This window comes from Punica granatum, chromosome 2, assembly GCF_007655135.1.
Source record: "Punica granatum isolate Tunisia-2019 chromosome 2, ASM765513v2, whole genome shotgun sequence".
In the NCBI taxonomy this organism is placed as follows: Eukaryota; Viridiplantae; Streptophyta; class Magnoliopsida; order Myrtales; family Lythraceae; genus Punica; species Punica granatum.
The window spans coordinates 28792443-28805701 of record NC_045128.1 but is presented as its reverse complement, the minus strand read 5'-3'; positions in this window follow the sequence as shown (position 1 = coordinate 28805701).

Genomic DNA, 13259 nt, shown 5'->3' with positions numbered 1-13259 from the left:
AAAATATCATCTTTCTTTGTTTGAATACCTATAAACTTCGTACTTTATTTCTTTCACTCAAACTTTTAAATTCTTCTGGGAATATTTTCTTTCTATTATTAGAATCTCTGCAGTAACAAAAAAAATTGCACTGGAAAAAAATATTAGAAGAAACTGATTTTAAAGATTTTTAATTAGTAATTTTACCTATTAAGCTGAAAGGAATAAGTTTCTTTTTGCTGAATGAAAGGAATAAGTTTCATTAAAAATTTATATCAATTTAGTTATATAAATTAAGATTTTTATTAAAATTTTTCTTTAGGCAACCAACTTGCTGGGGCCGCCTGCCACTGCGTCCAAAGTGGTCCCAGTCTCAGGCATTGCATTTATATAATACTAGGGGAAGAGATTTTCATTTTAAAACAATCTAAAGAAAGAAATAAATATTTGAATTGCGAACTAAAAAATTGCAGACGGAAAGTTAATTATTTATTCAATTTTCAGTAATGAACAACCGAACCTAACAAAAGACAAAACCATCACAGTTTTGCAGAATATAATGAACAATAGCATTTCCTCATGTTTGTAGATTTTGACGAAGGTAGTTTTAGATTTTTAATTTTTTGGAGAACTTTTTTTCATTCCAAATCCTATGGATTCTTTTAGGTAATGCCTTGTGTACAAGGATTTCGTGACAATCAAGAGAAACACACAATTGCAAAACAATTGAATGAAAATGAATTACGATCTTTAATAACAATATGAGAATTACAATTGGAATATTAAAAGATAACATACTCGAAACAAAATTACAGATGATGGCTTACTCTGCTTTCCATCGGTAGAGGTAGTTTAGGCTCTGAAAAACTTTGACTCAAGCTCGCCCAAGTTCAATAATTTTGAAGAATTGTAACCTCGTTGAGATGTTCGAAAGCAAATGCCGTAGGATAGTAACAGCCTTCCCGTACAAGGACTGATGGAGTCGTGATGGTGTCGTTGAGGAATACTCCTACCGCCACAGACTTTGAACCTGAATCGTTTAGAGATAAGCCCTACCGCTACAATTTCGGTTATCTAAATTATCCTACTCCTAAGATAAGAGGGAGGATGCTCCCGAGCTATGCTAAACTGCAATATGTCGATAGTTGTGTGTTCAGTGGTTGTTGTTATTCCAGGAGATCAACTGTTATTTATAGGCCACCAAGCTCCCCGAGTTGTTATGCTGGTTGCTTTGAGGTAGAGGTCATGGACAAATTGGCTGAAGTGAACTTTTTTGCTGATTAAGGAAAGTTTTTGCGTGCTCCCCACTCCAAGTAAATCTAATAGTAGCCGTCTAGGTCGTGCTTTCCACACATATTTTCCACGTGATTTTATCCTTGAGGGTCGTGTCTTTGCTTTTATCCACGCAAAATTCTCGCCAAACCGTTCTTCTCCTACTCAGAATAATTCGGAAAAATGTGCCATTCAGTCATCTTTCACTCGTGGGTGATTTGACCGAGCATATCATTCAGTCCATATTCCAAAATGCAGCGTATCATCTTTCTACCTTGGATGACACGGGAATTCAAGTCATGAATTTATTGGTTATTGTAAATAAGTCCCTAACCTTTATCTATTTACGCTAGTGACCCCAAATGTACTAACCCAGTGTTGGTCCATTAGATTCATGCCACGTGGCATGTGTTGGGAAACTAATTTCGTGCTAGCAACAGATGCCTCCCCCACAAGTGGGAAAACAAAAGTTTTCGTGCAGACCCTGTTTTAAACACAAACGATAATCTCTTCAATCGAGTTAACCGTTTGCAAAAACCTTTCCTTTCTTCTACCATTGCATAAGTTCCCCTTATCCCGGTCTGGTTCGCCTCTCTATTGCCAAGAGTAATGCCCACAAGACAACCAAAGACTGGGGAGTTCTCGTCACAAGCAATGGCAGGATATCAATGATTTCTGAAGGATTCCATCGATGATTGGAGACCCCAATTTGAATTTTTCACCACGGTGCCTGACAAAGAATCATCTATCAAAAAGGTGGGACCTTGCATCCCATCTATGTTCGAGGTCCCAAAAGAGGAATCATCAAATCGTCAGCAACCTTAGGCGTCAAGCAGGAACGCCTAACAACCAGTGTCATTCATGTGTCTGTAGTCACTACTTCCTCGTCAACAACCTCCTCACTATCAAATACATGATCTTCGGCTTCATCCAAATCCTCTTCTTTACCTTTCTCCGTGTCAACGAAGAATGCCTTTTTGCCAGCGGTCTTCCTGCACTCGAACTGCCCGTGACCAACCTCACCACATCCAAAGCATCTCATCCCATTACCCGTTGGTCTATTTGACTAGCTTGTGTTGGCGGTATTTTTGTTGGCTACCCCTCCAGGTCCGTTCGTTGCACTACTACCACCACTACCACTACTACCTCTAGAACGATTCGCACCACTACTGCTCCTTACATTGGAGGTATTCCCGAAATTGTTGTTGCGTCGGGACTGCTTCTCAACTTGTAAAGCCCTTTGATGTGCTGCTGAGACACTGGGCGGATCAAATATATTGACGGTGTCTTGAATCTGCACTCGCAACCCTCCAATATACCTCGCCACCAATTGATCTTCAGTCTCATGTACCTCATTTCGAACTATAAGTTGAAAAAACTCCGTGGTATATTCATCCACCACTCGAGTTCCTTGCTGTAAGTTTTGCAGTCGCTGGTACATCAATCTCTGAAAATTGTATGGCAGAAAACTGGCTCGCAAGTGCTTCTTCATCTTCTCCCACGTCACAATTTTCGGCTTGCCCAATCTGCTTCTGGTTAATATAACCTGCTGCCACCATGCCGTGGCTCTGTCTTGCAATTTGATTGCCACCAGCGGTACATGTTTATCTTCGGACACTCCTTTAAATTCCAAGATCTACTCAATTGTGGTCAGCCAATCAAGAAACTCCTCGGGCTTAAGGCTGCCATGAAATTCTGGAATTTCAATTCTCATCCCAAACTCCCAACGCCTCTTGTCATCCTTGATAGGACGCCTCCTGTCATCTTCGATAGAACCCCTTTGCTGCCTACGTGGGATATCCGCGAAATAATTCTCTCCCTCTGACTCCTCGCCAGATTCCTCTTGCTCGGGATTAGGGTTAGGGTTAGCAAATCGGTATCTCGAGAAAAATAGGTTATGATGACCCTGTCTTAAGGTAAACAACATCTGGAGCCAAACGGGAAATTTAAGGGCCTCAAATAGGCAATTTTATGTTCTTTAGGGCGTTTTTTGCTATTTTAGGAAATAGTTTGTTTTAAAGAATATTTTATTTTTTTCGTTATATTTTTGTTTTCTCTATTTGAACGATGTAAGCCCTAGGGCTAAGACAGTTTTTTCGGATTATCAATAAAGTCTTGGAGCTACCGTGCTCTTTCGCCCAATCTTGGATTTGATTCGAGTTTGATGCATATTTCCTAGTATTCGTAGAATTAACAGATTGTAGAAGGTTATTGTCTGGTATTCGTGCGCGAATCAACAAATCGCAATTAGTTCTGCTGTGTCAATTGGTATCAGAGCCTACGGTTTGATCTGGAACAACCATGCCACCAAGGAGAAGGGATCGTGTGGACGATGTTCTTGACCGTGACAACCTGTGACATCTGGAACAGAGGATGGAGCAAATCGTGAACCAGAGGATGAATCGTATAATGGAGCAGCTAACACAGAGGATAGCTGCACTTATGGGGAATCAGAATCGGGAAAACCCTAATTCGACTGCAGACTTAGAGGATGTCGAGTATGATTCCTACTCTGAAGGGGACGCAACTTTATTTTTTGAAGAGGATCCGTCTAGTGACGCATTTTTTTGTAGCGGGAGGCGATGGAGAGCCCGAATTCGATTAGAAGAAGGAGGATTATGAGAGAGATGACAAGGGTTATGATAAGAACCGAAAATTCGATGAATTTGAGGGGAATGATATGGGTTTGTTTACTTTTGCTGAGTATGCTGAAGACGACAAGGAGGCTGATGCGGTCTGGGAAGCCATCGACAAGAGGATGGACTCGCGAAGAAAAGATAGAAGGGAGGCGAGGTTGAAGTAGGAAATTGAGAAGTACTGTGTCTTGAATTAACAGATGAGGACGATAATGTCAAATGTTTCTATCGAATCAATCACTGCGGCAAAGTATTTTGAATCAGGATTTTTTCCAATCATCCATTCTGGAACATGGGCTGGCATTAGTTTCCGGTCAAGTATGGAAGATATGTATGTTCGTGTGGATAATTTTATCTCTGGACTCCTAGGGCGAATTCGAGGGCGAATTCTCTCCACCCAGGGGAGAATGATGCAGCAGAAAACGTGGCAAATCGGTATCTCGAGAAAAACAGGTTCTGATGACCCTGTCTCGAGAGAAACAGCATCTGGAGCCAAACATGAAATTTTATGTCCTCAAACAGGCAATTTTATGTTATTTATGGCGTATTTTGCTAGTTTAGGAAATCATTTATTTTAAAGAATATTTATTTTTTTTCGTTATATTTTCGTTTTCTTTATTTAAACGATGTAAACCCTAGGGCTAAGACAGTTTTTTTTGGATTATCAATAAAGTCTTGGAGCTACCGTGCTCTTTCGCCCAATCTCGGATTTGATTCAAGTTTAATGCCTATTTCTTAGTATTCGTATAATCAACAGGTTGTAGAAAGTTATTGTCTGATATTCGTACGTGAATCAACAGATTGCAATTAGTTCCGCTGCGTCACTTAGTCACTCATGGTTGATCATGCTTACTAATTAGATAAGCATTCTTACTCATTACTAATTGGAGTTGACAAGGGCCCTCCCAAGTAGGTGACCATTTGCCTAGTACATGGCTTTTATGACCTATTGGGAATATCATCTTCCAAACCAAGTCATCTATTCTGAAAGACTTTGGGCTTACCCTTTTATTATAAGCACGTTCAGCCCTGAGTTTTTGGTGCCTAATCCTATCAAGAGCCCTTGCTCTCTTGATGTCAAGATTAGCCAATTCAGAGGCCATGACTTCTCTATATTATTGCTCATTGAGCAAGTCTTGGAATACAACTCCGAATGATTCAACCACCACCTCACTCAGGAGGACAATGTCTAATCCGAATGTAAGTGAGTAAGGAGAAGCCCCAATCGATTCTCTCGGTGTACTCCTATAGGCCCATACCACATCAATCAGCATCTTGTGCCAATTATGAGGGCTCTTATCAATAGCTTTCTGGATTGCTCTTTTGATATATTTATTGGTTGATTCGGCCTGCCCATTGGCTTGCGGGTAATATGCCAATGAATGAACCAAGACTAAAATGAAAAATGAAAAGTTGAGGATAGAAATGATAAAATAAAAAAGATTTAGAACCAAAATGATTAAAAAGCTAAAGATTGAGAACTAAAAATGAGAAAAAACTAACGTCGATTAATGGAGCACACCACAGGGGGTTAATTATCCCTAACAAAAGCACATGGTGTAATTGTCCCAACCAAAACTACAAAGGGAGTTTTTATACTTTTCCTATATATTTTTAAGATAAAGAATATAACGTGGATTCCATTCTAGTGATTAATTTTGGCACATTTTACCTTTAAACAAGATTTCAAATACAAGTATGGTGAATAGAGAAAATCCATGATTACGCAAGCTTTACATGAACCTAGATTTAGTAGGGACTCTGTTAGACTTTTGGATACCGAGTGGTGAAAAAAAAAACCTTCTTCGCCTGGTTTAGAAACACCATTCAAAAGGACAAAAGCATGAAAGGCCAAGTCACTGGCAGTTATATAGCGTGCTGAAAGTTAAACTAAATGATTTTCATATAGGATTTTTTTAACAAATTAATTGTTGTAATATAAATTAATTATTGTAATATGTATGATAATCGTACTACAATACATATTAATTAATTTATTGCATATAGGAACTACTTACTATATGTTATTTAATATCCTCCTTTGTTTTTTTCTGTTGAGCATGCAAAGTATTTTCAACTTATTGAATAATACTAATTCTTTTTCAAGCATCGATTTTTGTATCCATGACTTATTTTCAATGGTTTTTGAACCCCTATGTTAAGTCCGCCATATTATTTTCTCTTGCTTAAACACACCAAAATGGGACTTTCTTTTCTTTTCTTTTCTTTTGTTTTTTTTTTTGGTTTTTCCTTGGAAATAGTCAGCTTCTCCCAAGTAGGAAATATTAAAGTGGATTCTCTTTGCGCCTAACTGCTGGAGTTGTCTCTCCCTTTCACATTTCTATGGATAAAATGAGAAATATTATAAGTATACGAAATTTGGAATTTAGGATAGTCTTGTTTTTTAGATTTTCGCAAGCCCTGTTGTATTTGCAGTAACAGTAGTCAATTTATGTGTTGGCGGACGAAGACCAATGTTACTTTATGCCTGAATAATATTGGCGAAATATTCAATTCATATGAAAAATCGTTCGAGAAATAACAAAAAGATTTATGAGAATATCAATTATGATACGTTCAAATTCAAGCAAATACAGATCTTGTCGGCACCTAGTCGGTGCTTGTTACTAATTTACTTTGGGTTGAAAGTTTAAATTAGAGTCGATATGTATGTCACAATCCTTCATATTTTACCGGATTGTTCCTATGATATTAAAAAAATGATGTACAATCAAAAGAGGGTGTAGTGCAGTGGCGCATTCCCTTGTCTTTTAATCAAGAGGTTCCAAGTTTGATATTTAATGGGACTACTTGTGCCATTTATTAGCTATTAAGATTTTTATTTCATTATACTAGGCCAGTGAGCCTCTTTTGTAACCGAGTAAAAGATGTTTAAATTTTTTTTGGGTGATAACGGGATCGAAGCGGAAGATATTGCTTAAATCAAATGATACATTAGGGCACTTTCATATCATGATTTTTTTGTGTTTTTATGATGGGTTCGAAAAAAGAAAAATTTAATCATACTAATAAATGTTCAAATAAACGCTCGGATATAACTTATGCATTTTACACCCAAAAAAAGGAAAAGAAAAAGAGTGAATCTTAAAATATGTAAAGCTAATTAATTTTTAGGGAAATTGTTTTTACTTTTTATTGGAGGAAATTTCTTTTATATTGTGCGGACCCAAATCTCGTCTCGTCGGGGTTTACATGCGTGCGACCGATCGCACGACTTGGGAGTATCCACCTTCCCGTGAGGACGCGTGATGGACACGCGAAAAAATGAGTCGTCACTATCTATTTACAACTCGAGGATCGAGGGCCGGTGAGTTGATCTGGTCTAGGGATAAGGGATACACCTAGTTTGCTAAAGCATATGGTGTTGCAGAACCCGAAATTCTGAATTCAAAAATTCTATTACGTGCGGGCCTATATTCCACAAGCTCTATTGGTACTCTAGTATGTCTAGGGTTTGTCCTTTTTATTCATTTGCCGCTTGATTTAAGTTTCGCTCATCTTACTCGTTTTGACACTATAAATTCGTAGAAGTGATCGGTTTAGTTTAAGAGGCTGAAAGAAAAGCGGATCCTCAAGTTAGGGGATCGATTCACCGTCCTCGCATCTGGGCTAACCTGACCGTGATGGCCGATTCACCGTGTGGACTGGACCCATGACTTGTGTAGTCCCGCTCATCTCAAGGACTCGTAATCCGACTTGATCGATTCCAACTCTCAGACTCCAAGCTTGCTGAACCGAGATCGTTACATAAATAAATGTACAAATAAATATCTCATAATGTACCCTCAAATAATAAATACAAATTACTATGAATGGATCATGATCGACTCACGTTCAATCGATATTCCGCTCATTCTCACCATGTGATTTGAACGACCGAAACTAAATTAAAGCGACGTGGGCTATTAATAGTCGAAGATCGCGTCCGACCGAAACGACGGATTTCAAGAGGACATAATGGTCCTCGAGATAGACGTGGGTCCAGTCGAGCTCCCAGGTGACTGTCTAACCTTGTTTCACGTGTCTTGACCCGAGTAATCCTCGACAGTGACTCAAGGTGAGACCCCATATTGACTCGAGTCGTGTGTGCTCGATGTGTGGGGGCGTTGGACCCCGTTATCGACTATAAAGGGGCGTTGGACCCCATGTGCATCGCATCCTATGGGCACGGGCTCAAACCGCATGAAAACAGACAAAACAAATTAAAAGTATATCAAGAAATAATAAAATAGACAAATTGTGTATTGTCGTGGAATTTACCTGATTAACAAGTTATGAATCAGAGTTACTTAACAGACAAATTCCTACCCTAAACAGACAAATGGGATGATGCATTCAATGTGGATAGATCATGGACCGCCCTAGGAGAGTATGTTGCACTCGGCAATATTTTTAAGGGATCTAACAAACATGGCATATGTAGTCAAATCTCGAATGTGTTGGTTGCTTTTAAATTATTCTGTATTGTAATAATGCAGCTTTAACAGATTATAACAGAGATATGTTTTGGCTTGAAACCTAAAGCCTGAGGTTTTGCCTAACCTCCTTCTAATGTTTGATTAAGTTGAGTGCATGGTTAAATTAGATCTTGTGTTTTATGACGGATATGCCAGATCTAAATGTCCAAATCTACATTAGGATGACAGAAACAATTTGATCGGATGAAGAAGGTCATGTAGATGAAACCTGCTCCTGAACAGACTGCCTGCCATCACCCATGACTCAAAGTGTTTCGATCACCTTACCGCTTAGGGTGTCGGTGGATCACAAATTGGTGGTTATGCCCTTGATCTGAAAAAATGTGTAAATGTGCATGTGAAAAGTCGAGATTGCATGGCACGGACTATCGAAAGTCAGTAGATGGTGTCGACCGATCCATTGGGTCCATCGGGGTCGTGATGATCCGAGAGAACCGAGAAACCGATTGCTCCACCCGGAAGTGGTTTAAAAAGGACTCGTGTACCTCGACTTGAGCCGCTTCAAATCAAGCCCAGGCTCAAGTCCAGATACACGAGTACTCCCTAGATATCCATGCTACGTATGTCACTTGTCTCGGTGCTTTTGAAATTGTGTGTTTTAAAAGAGCATGGCCAACAATTTTTGAGCAGTTGATGCGATTACAGATTATTGATTAGTTCGTACAATTTATTAAAAAACCGAGTGATTTATTTAGCCAAGTGAAACATTCTAATTACCCTATGCGTTGAATTATTGAGTTAATTAAAATCTTATCGAATGCTCTAAATTTGTGGGTTTCAAGCTAAGCAGGCCATTGATGGACCGTTCAATAAAAGCCTCAATTCCCGACCGTCTTGAAATTAAATCCGATTTTAATCCGAGTTTACATGATTAATCCAATTCATGCGATATTTAATTAAAATGACACTTATTAATCCCAAGAACACACGAACATAGGCATAAACGATTACATCAACACTCAATTTACCGATTTTAACTCAAATGATCAATTAAGTCGGTTTTGACGTATTTAATCAGTTTTATTCCTTAAAGTCAAGTGCACATGGAGTCCGGTTCATGTGGATTCATTCTTATTTCATGCAATCAATTTTAATCTCAGTTTTCGTTAAGTCCATTTCATGCTCGAGTTCATTTTCGTTACAATTTATGATTTTTAACGTCTGAATTTTATCATTAAGCCGGTTCACGTCTATTATCGATTAAAACACACATTTTATTATCATCAGCCATGTAAACATTGAATCAGGCGAGAAGCAAAGCCCTAAACATGCCACTAAGTCCGGGAGATTATACCTTTCTCGAGCTATTGACAAAAGAGAGCACACACACCTCGAAGAGCTCCCGACCCAGTGCTGGAACAGGTGGTCCAGGCCCTTCTCAGCGGCTGTGGGTAGACACAGCTTTGTGAAACCGATCGCGACGAACTCAGCCTGCAAGGAAAACTCGTATGGCAACGACAGTAGCTCGGGAAAGGTTCAAAGGAATGAAGATAGCAGCTGAACACAAGCAATAACCTGCAAAAGAGAGAAAGGAGTGCCATGACAGCTTCACAAAAGAAGCTCAGGGGAGGTGGCAGTGGGCATGAGCAGCCCAAGGAGCGTATGGAAGGCTGCAACGACTCATCAGGGAGCTTGGATAAGCTCGAGGAAGTGAAGACAGTGGCAGAGCAGCCAATTACAGTGAGTGAGGGGAGAAGGAAGGCAGCAATGAGTGATCTGCAACCCAGCCGAGGTGAGAAGGGAAGTGAAGTGTGCGTGCTTACATGTGTGCACGTTGCTGGAGCAGAGAAAGAGGAAGAAAAGGAGAAGAAAGAGATGAGGATGATGGCCAGAAGGCGAGAGTGTCTGTTGGTTGAGGGAGCAAGGAGATGAGCCGAGATGATCTGAGAGTGAGAGAGTGATGGAGATAACGAGTGAATGAATTGAGGAACCGAGAGAGAGATGAAGAGTGAGTGAGCTGGAGAGTGAGTGAGATGAGATGACAGTGAGATGAGAGTGACGAGAGATGGTGAGCAAGTGTGCAAGAGTGACTGAGAGTTCGAGAAAATACCGAGCAAGAGTGAGAGAGGGACTGAGAGTTCGAGAGATGAGGAGCAAGTGTCAAAGAGTGACTGAGAGTTCGAGTGATGAAGAGCAAGAATGAGAGAGGGAATGAGAGAGGGAGTGATCAAGAGCTCTTGAGGGCAAACGAGTGAGCTGAGAGAGAGAGAACGAGCTGGGAGTGAGAGAGAACACCCGAGATTTCTGTGTGAAAGATCAGGGAAGAAAGGTAGAGAACTCGAGAGAGAGATTGAGCTGAGAGTTGAGAGTAGACTGTGTGTAAAGAAAAAGAAAGAGTCGGGCTGTTCAAAAAGAGAAGAGGAAGGAAGCTGAGGGATGGTTCAGTTGAACTACAAGGCAAGCGGGCAGAAGAAAAATAGAGAGAATGGCCGAGGAGCAGCGGCTGTTCACAGAGAACCAGGGAGTGGCCAGAGAGAGAGAGCAGATCAGAACTTGGAGGTCAAGAGAAAAAGCTCGACAGGAATGGTTGCTGGCTCAGTGCAACTGAGGGGAACCGAGAGGGAAAAGTAGCCAAAAACCATGGCTATCTCCTGTCACGGGAAGATGAAGAAGATGATGAAGGAAATCTGATCATTCGGTCCCAAGAGAAAGATGGAATAGAGGTGATGATGGTTTGCCAGTTCGGGCCAAGAGAGTGCAAGAGAGCGAAGATCATAAAGAGAAGGACATGGATCGATCTCAGGAGTTGATGGGTATTGTGATGCTTTTGAGCTATTTTCTGCTCTTTTCCTCACCAGAGAGAAAAGAAAGAGAGATCAGTTGAAGATCACAGAGATGAACGGAAGGCTGGTTGGCGTCCTTCAGCTCTCCATGATAGACCCTCTGTTCCAAGAAAAAAAGAATGGAAAAATGCCATCTGAGAAAAATCTGCAAGGAGAAGACTGATGGGATGATGGCGTGAGAGATCGGACGTGCAGGTCGGCGCTGAATTTTGTTGTGGGCGGCAGACCAAATTGCATGAGAATTGCAGAGGAACAGAGAGAAGAAGAAGTAGAAGTAGCAGGAGGCAGGCTTCATGGCCGACTGTCCTGACACCTTTCATTCACTTTTCTTTTTTCGTTTTTTTTTACTCGTACGTGCGTCTTTCAGCGAAATTCGATTTCTCAACATCCGTCGACATTTTCGGAATGAAAATTTTGAAATTGAAAAATTCGAAAAATAATCGACTCCGTGAGGACTCCAATTTGTATCGACGGAGATCGAATCTCGATAGAAATTGATATCGAACCCCTAACACATATCAATCGTCATTATTCGATTATTATCAAATTTCTCATCTTTTCAAGTGAATATCGGAAAAATAATCCGAGAACACCGTTGTGTTCCGAAAAATTCGAGAATCGACGTTATGCAGAAAAATATTTTTCAATCCCGAGTATCGTCCCAAATTTTGAAAGAATCGAAATCGATGCACGTGAGACCTAAAATTATCGTTCTCTCAATCGAATATCCGAAAAATGATCCGGGATCACAATCGTGTTCAGAAAAATTCGATGATCATTATAATGCAATGAATATTCTTTGGTCCCGAATTTTGTTGCGGAATTTGAAAATCAAACTTGACTCGTGTAAAGCCCGAAGACGTCCCGTAGAGTAATTTTTTTTGAAGATATGAAATAGGAGTTAAATTAAGAAAATGCCCCTAAGTTCAAAAGCAGTGAATGTGTCAATGGTCCTCGAGTGCGGAAGGACCAAAACGAGGTGCTGACGTATATTTTACACGTAAAGAATCATCAAAGGGGAAATGTATTTATTGTCGAGTCCGCAAGTCCACCAAGAACCGCACCAAAAAGAGAAGTTCTCAGCCATCCCAATTAACACAATCATAATTGCAACTGATGCTCTATCTGATCGATCGTTGATTATATACACCACTCGATCTGAAATTCGCAGCTTAATTTTCTCCACAAGAGAAAACATACGGTCCTGGAGAGGAGACCATCTGCTGCCAATGACCACCAAAATCTCGGCTCTTTGATTTGGCTTTCTGTTTTGTTTTTTTTTCCTTTTTTGGCCCCCGGTTATAAGAGAATTCGGCTTTTTTCTATGTATCCGCCAATTCATCAGTCTTTCTATCATAATTTAGACGAATAATCACAATTTGTGTGCTTAACTGGCTTGTCTTTTGTATGGCCTAATTAGATTGGTTAATGATAAGGACATTTACGTGAGAAGCTACAGATGCATTTGACAGATAACATGTTGGCCTGAATTGGGTTTAAGATGGCGCCACATGAAAAAGCAACAAATATATTTTGCATAATGTCTTTTTTTTTTTTGGGTGAGATTACAATGTGTCCTCAAAACACTCTCACATATAATAGAATGGATCCGATAAATCTGTGACTCGATCACTTAGACCTTCTGTACCCGCCATATATAGGGTTGGCCATACATGGTGAGGCACTGACATGGAGACCTGATAAACCTAGTGTAGTTACAACTTACAAGGAAATTTGATGATTAGCATCATCGAGCATAAACTACTTCGTTGATAATCTCACAACCTGCAAAATCCCAGGTGACCCTTTTTCACGATAACACTATAAGAGAGAACTATTGAAATCTTGACCGTTTGGATTCAGAGTTAAAGTTACTTTGATTTTGATTTTGATTTTGATTGTGGAAAAGGATAAATGAGATGTGAATATAAATTTGACTTGGGAAACGTGTGTTTTTGTTGTGTAGTATGTTGAATTAAAGTTAAAGTTAAAATTTTTGAATTGAGAAATGTGTATTTTTGTTGTGTAGTATGTTGAGTTAAAGTTAAAGTTAAAGTTAAAATCGGAAATCTTTGAATCCAAACGGGTTA